The sequence below is a fragment of the Myotis davidii genome, unplaced genomic scaffold (genome assembly GCF_000327345.1).
Source record: "Myotis davidii unplaced genomic scaffold, ASM32734v1 scaffold1032, whole genome shotgun sequence".
NCBI classification, from domain to species: domain Eukaryota; kingdom Metazoa; phylum Chordata; class Mammalia; order Chiroptera; family Vespertilionidae; genus Myotis; species Myotis davidii.
Window position 1 is genome coordinate 565,894 of NW_006289083.1, and position 7,368 is coordinate 573,261.

At 36.8% G+C, this 7,368-nt stretch overlaps 1 protein-coding gene across 1 annotated transcript in view; it reads right to left on the reverse strand.

Moving 5' to 3' along the window:
- MDGA2 (MAM domain containing glycosylphosphatidylinositol anchor 2) overlaps positions 1-7,368 on the reverse strand; it is a 939,200-nt gene that overhangs the window by 487,699 nt on the left and 444,133 nt on the right. The gene's annotated exons all lie outside the window — the stretch shown is intronic.

Sequence of the window (7,368 nt, forward strand, 5' to 3'; positions counted from 1 at the left end):
TGCCCTTGACCAGAATCGAACCCGGGACCCTTCAGTCCTCAGGCCGACGCTCTATCCACTGAGCCAAACCAGTTTCGGCCATATACACATTTTTAAGACAACATAGATAACACGATTTTTTTCATTATTTTTTCTTTTACAAATTTTAAACTGTTTAATTTTATCCATTTTTGGCTTTATTTTATTCTTTATAAAATAGTACTATTTATTATGAATGGTATATATGGATGACAAATAATTTAGTTTATTTATTTATTTTTAAATATATCTTTATTGATTTTAGAGAGTTGATTTATTGAAGCAAAATTTAAAGCTCTTAAAATAATTTAGAGCCCTTTAGTAGGTCAAAGGCACACTTTCTGGGTGTTCAGTATTAAGATCAAAATGTTGTGATCTAGCCCTAACAGGTTTGGCTCAGTGGATAGAGCGTCAGCCTGTGGACTCAAGGGTCCCAGGTTCGATTCCAGTCAAGGGTATGTACCTTGGTTGTGGGCACATCCCCAGTAGGGAGTGTGCAGGAGGCAGCTGATCGATGTTTCTCTCTCATCGAGCTTTCTAATGCTCTATTCCCCTCCCTTCCTCTCTGTAAAAAAAACAATAAAATACATTTTTAAAAAAATGTTGTGGTCTGGTTTACAAATATTTATTGGATGATTGAACAACTTTTTCCCCCAATATTCCTGAAATTTTAAACATTATTTTATTTATGTGATTAAGTACTTAGTACAATATGCTTAAGGCTTCTCCTATCCATGTGCCCTCAAACACATTTTATTTCCTTTTTACATATAAGCAACTCATCATGAGAGAAATTTTTATATAAAAATAACAAAATTAAAAGAACAATGGCTGAGATATTTGAGATATTTAATGAACAGTAAGAAAGCACTATAGCAATACTCAAAAGTAGAAATCAGGGACATTTCATCCTGAAACCTAGCAACCAATGAGAAGGCAAAATGGCAAATACTTCCAAATCCTCCATCCTTAAAACATAAACTGTTTAATTGTCAAAGTCTAGATGCAATTCTGATCTTTTCAGTGCAAAACTTAATAATTATTTATTCTTTAGAAACAGGGATGATCTGAGACTATTATTACTATAACTCTTCTTCAAACTACATTTGGAACATGCTCAGGACTCATGAAGCATAAACTCTAGGAGAAGACAAACTATTGGCAGTTAGTGGGAATCAGCATAGCCAATAGAAATAATAGCAAAATCTGATTTAAATTAGTAAGGTGTTTTTTTTTAGTTGTTCTTAACACTTTTGAGATTATATAGTTTTCAGAGAGGTCTTTGAAATAAGGCTCACCTATGTGAGCAAAGACCTCTTCCTTAATAACACCTACGTAAAACTGAGGGAGAAAGATTTCCTTATAGATCAAGGAAACATCCAATGGGAGGACAATTTCGTGCAATTAAGTACTTGGAGTTGGCTGAATGACATAATTAAGTAAATGATGCTCTAATCCTTAAGATCTGCCTAGTACTATAAATACTAGTAGGATTTCATTGGCCCTTGCACAACCATTTTCTTTGGCTAGGCTATTAAGAAAGAAGCTATATATGATCCATTTTCATCAGTAACCATATTCATTTGTATCACTCTGCAAGTAAAAAACTTGGAGAAAGTAAGTAACTTCCCAGGGACAAGTTCTCATATCCAACAAATGCAAAGACTGAGTGTATAATTGACATTTCTAAATTAGAAGACTTTGTACCTTCCTTGAGACAATTCAAGGAACAATATAAGAAGCAGTATTAACAACCCTTTCTAACAGCAAGAAGTAATATTTATAAAAATTCCTTAAATATTATAAAAAATCAAATTTTGAAAGAAGTCAGATCATTGCAAGATATAGAATAGAAATGTTTCATTAATGCCTGATTTATACAAAATCAGCTAAATATGGGAGGGACTCTAACATTAGTAATGCTCTGGGCTCTTGCGCAGAGTGTAATGCTTTTCTCAGATTTCAACATAAAATCCCCAAGTTTGTGACTCTTTGTGAGTACCCAAATGAGAAAAATTCAACAGGATTAAACAAGTGACATACCCTTACCAGTGTAGGCACTTTTGAGGTTCTGTTTTTACCTATAAACTTAGATTATTTCAACATAAAACAAACAAACAAAAAAGATTGATGGAATGAAGTCTGGAAAATCACTGATATTTTTCCCCTGGCAACCTATTACATCAGCCAGCATTTCCCTGTAGTCGTGATTATTACATTATGACTTGATTACTAGCTATTACTGCCACCGTTGGCAAAGTGAAAGCGCAGCATGGGGCCATTTCCATTAAAGGAATATGAAATTCCATAACAAGCTCGGAGGCTGCATGGCTGCTGTGGGTTGGACTCAGAAGTGCATAAGGATGTACTTGAGATGCTGTTTTGAAGGGGCACCCTAACTTACATCATGATTGCATTTCGTTGGAACTGTACCGTGGATTTTTCCATTAAGTAATATTAGACACTTAACACTATTGAGATTACTCATGCTCTAAAAAAAAGGCAATATTATTTTTTCTACTCTCTTTCCAGAGTACCAGGATTTTCTATCACGTATATATTAAATCCTGACTTTGTCTAATAGAACAAGCTAAGTGGTTACATAAACTAGAGAACACCAGGCATGCTGAAGTGCTCTAACTAGGAGAGAAGCATATTCGTGCTGGCAACATAGGCATGTACCACTTAGAAAATCAGAGAGAAAAGGGTTTTAGTTCCTATAACTTAACAGGCCCAGAAAATAGTCAGATATACTTAAAACATATAGATTAATCTTAATGAAGAAAGGGACTTATGATGCCATTCTACATGTATTCTTGGTTTATATGTCACCCTAATGACAAGGTGGCCCGGATGAGAAGTGAAGTATGACAAAGTTCTCTCATTGCTTTTAAGGCAAAATCTAGTGAAGGAGAAAATAGTAGTAAATTACTTTAACATTTCACAAGAGAATGATCATCACTGCAAGAAAACTACAAACTATATATATATGAGTATCAGAGTATATATCCATTTGAATATATATATATATATATATTCAAAACTATAAATTATCATATAATTATGTTTAGGACAGATTGCATGTGTGTGTGCATGTGTGTGTATGTGTGTTGTGTGTGTATGGGAATATACACCCAAAATAACAGAAATATCTAGGAAAGATATAATACTTGATTTAATTTTCACAACCATAGAGATTTGTTTACGTATGTGATTTCCTCTACAATAATCTTGTGGGGAAAATCTATATACAACAGGATTAAAGCTGTCCCTTCAAGCTTTCTTGAGGTAAATAGGAAATTATTCATCCTCCTCTTTTCTATTTGGTCATTTTCTTTCCTGTAGGATTCCTCCCTTTAGATATGAAGGCACATTCTCTGACAGTAGCCAGTGCAAGTTTTGGCATCCTCACTACCAGAGAGATGAACTTAAAAATTGTTCCAAACCTCAATATCTGCACCACTAACCTTCCCTTTGCCCCAAAGACTGGGCTCTCCCTCCCCCGGCCCCCATCAATCATTCCACTAATATTAGCAATAGCGTCACCTCTAAATTCTTTCCTTCATTTCACATCTTTTAAATACACTTAAAAATCTCTAATGTAAGTCTGCTCCCATCTATCAATTTTGAAAAGGTTATTTTTAGAAAATACCAACAAAAAAGCACAGGAAATTATGTGATTAAGCTTGTTGGCTTACTATCTAAAAACTTGTGTAGTTTTTTTTATGTAAAATGATATAAATATTGATGAAACTCAAAGGTCTATAATGTGGCTCTAGGCCCTTTTGCAGAGGATTGCTGTATGGAAGAGAATGAGCCACGAGTATAAGTAAATCCTGGAGAATACAGAGACTGTGATTAGAAAATGCCCTGAAGCCAAAACCGGTTTGGCTCAGTGGATAGAGCGTTGGCCTGCGGATTGAGAGGTCCCAGGTTCGATTCCGGTCAGGGCATGTACCTGGGTTGTGGGCACATCCCCAGTGGGAGATGTACAGGAGGAGGCTGGTCGATGTTTCTCTCTCATCAATGTTTCTAACTCTCTATCTCTCTCCCTTCCTCTCTGTAAAAAATCAATAAAATATATTTTTTTAAAAAAAAAAAGAAAAGAAAATGCCCTGAAAACACTGCCCTGGAAAGAGGCATCCAGTGTAGCACGACTGATAATGTAAAAGTTCCCATCTCAGCCCTGTGTCTGGCTAAGCACCTTCTGATTTTGATAAATTACTTAGGCTGAAGAGACCTTTACTTTTTCGCTTTGGATATATAGCAACACCAATAATGTTAGGACACAATTCTTAAAAACTTATCCAGATTCTAACTTTTAATTATTAATATGATTTTATTTATACATGATTACTCCAAAGCAAATTTTAGTTCCATATTTTCCCCTGATCTCTAAAATAATTTTCTCCACTAAGGTGACTGACTCCTACAAAAACTGCTTAACTAAGACTCTAAAATATAGTGTACTGAAAATCATTGTTAATTTGTGCTGACATTTCACTATTTTGTGCACCCAAGTTTTTATAATATAGAGATTTATGAGTTACAATGCTTTGTTTTCCTTTATAGACTATTATTTCATTAAAGCACACCCAAACCAATACGTCGAAAAGTCAAAAATCCTTATCATTTTTTTCTTCAATAAGTAAAAATAAGAAACATAGTAAATATTAAAATGAAACTTGAGGCAGGAAGTAAAAATAAAATAGCTAATTAAAAGACCAATCATTAATGTTTATTGAACCCTAACTACTAGCCAGACACTCTGATAAGTGTTTTACATGGGCTGTATCACTTAGTGATCACATGACCCCGTGAGGAAGGAGGCATGGCTAACTTTTTTGCTTACATGAGAAAACTGAAGTTGAAGCTAAAGATCTTGTTGAAGAGTTCATTGTGGGTGAATAGAACAGCTATGACAGATTTATTGGTATGTAATCCAGAAGAAAGAAAGAGAGCTAGTAAGATACAGATAGAGATTGAAATGAAGATAAAAACAAGTTGATGGACACTGGTCATTCCCTTTATCCACTCCCAAAGTCATATTTAGGTTATAAGCAATCCCCATGTCAGCTGTTACTCCACTCCTTTCACTGTTCTTTTGTTTTTTTTCAAGTGAAATATTTGCAAAAATTGGCACTTTAAATATTACTAGTCAAAAATTTTTTGCAACTCATTTCATAATGTTTGCCTCATGCCAGTGTATCACTGATATAACCTACAAAGTAGTCTAGCCCCAGCCAGATGGCCCAGTTCTTGGAGCATCATACTATGCCTCAAAAGGCTTCCAGTTTGATCCCTGTGGTCAGGGTGTGTATGGAAGGCAACCAATCTGTGTTTCTCTCTCACAATGATCTCTCTCTCTCTCTCTCTCTCTCTCTCTCTCTCTCCCTCTCTCTCTCATCAATAAATATCCTTAGGTGAGGATTAAAAGAAGAATAAAAAAGTAGTCTATATAAAACATTATGTATATGAGGTGTTTGCTAATAAGTTAGCAAAATGCCATTAACTTAGCTGAGTTTAAGGTAATTGGTTACTATAAAAAATGTAATTCCCAGGTGCAGAGAGAGGCATAGACCTACTTTCCACCCAACTAAAGCAGTGATTGTTACTCTAAGGAGCCTTAAGCAATCTTTGGATGTGCCCCAGGGGACTACTGTGACTAGAGGTTGGGCCTCTTGACCCTCTTTTTCAATCCCTTCTAAGCAGAGTCACTCTATTCTTATATAATTTATATACTGGATTTTGAATACGATTTTGGTTAAGAAAAAGAGTTCAGTTCAAAATATATTGAAAATGGTTGAGGTAAGGGAATTCCTATTTTCTTCAAATATGATTTTGAATACAAAACCAATTTATAATTGCTACTTAAATCTGTTTTCAAAACTCATATCAAATTATAGTCTGGTGTTACTAATAAAAATAGAATGACAGTGAAACCCTTTAATAAAACCATATAATACTACTTGAGTAACAAAGTTTTAGTGGTTTCATCCACTTCTTTCACTCAATTATATTGATGTAAGAAAAAATCAGAGCAAATTAGAAATGTTTAAAACGTTTAACGGTACTTTAAAAAGATAAAATAATCATAAGGTGTTTTCTTTTAATTTATAAGGTCTATGTTACTAGAAGAAAGTAAAATGAGTCTGTTTTGATTTTCCCTTCATAAAACCTTATTAATGATCCAGTATGTTCTGTTGCTTTGTATATGCAAATATTGATTATCTGCTCTTATAACTTGTAGTTATCATCCAAGGCAAAAACTTTCCCCCATTAAACAAAGTGTTGCCCTGTACAGTGCTTCTCAGTGGTTAGAGTGTTGGCCCTAGGACCAAAGGTCTGGGGTTTGATTCCAGGTGAAGGGCATGTTTGATCTCTGGCTCAGGTCAGGCACATGAGAGAGGTAACCAATCAATGGGTGTCTCTCACATCAGTCTCTCTCTCTCTCTCTCTCTCTCTCTCTCTCTCTCTCTCCTTTTTCCCCTCCCTCCCTTCCACTCTTTCTAAAAAAGCTCTTACACATGGAATTTAATTATATTTTGGGAGGACTTTTTTTTATAAGTATTTCAAAATTGGTATTAATACTATAAAATTTTGAAAGCCACTCAAAAGGCTGTATGAATTTAAGGAATAATATACAGAGTGGGTCAAAAGTAGGTTTATAGTTATAAGTATGCAAACCAGAGTTCATTTTTGTATTATCATTTATGAACTAGAGGCCTGGTGCATGAAGTTGTGCACAGCAGGGTCCCTCAGCCTGGCTGGCAATCAGGGCTGATCAGAGCCATCTCATCCAGTCCTCATCGAGGTGTGGCCAGCCGGTGGGGGGGAAGGACTGCAGGATGTTGGCTGGTTACAAGAGGTTGGTTGTGGGAGTGCACTGACCACCAGGGGGCAGCTCTTGCATTGAGCATCTGCCCCCTGGTGGTCATTGTGCATCATAGTGACTGGTTGACCGGTCATCCGGTCTAGCGGTCGTAACAGTTGCTTAAGCTTTTATATATATGCTAGAGGCCCGGTGCACAAAAATTTGTGCAGTCGGTGGGGAGGGGGGTCCCTCAGCACTGGCCTGTGCCCTCTCGCAGTCTGGGACCCCTCGGGAGATAACGCCCTGCTGGCTTAGGCCTGATCCCAGGTGGCAGAGGGCAGGCCCAATCCCTAGGTGCAGTCTCTGGTCGGGCTCAGAGCAGGGCCGATTGGGGAGTTGGGGCGCCGCCACTGTTACACTCAGGGCAGGGCAGTTGGGAAGGTTATGACTCTACCCCATCACACACAGAGCAGGGCCCATGGGGGGTGTTGGGGCGCCGCCCTCTATCACCCACAGAGCAGGGCCGATCAGGGGTT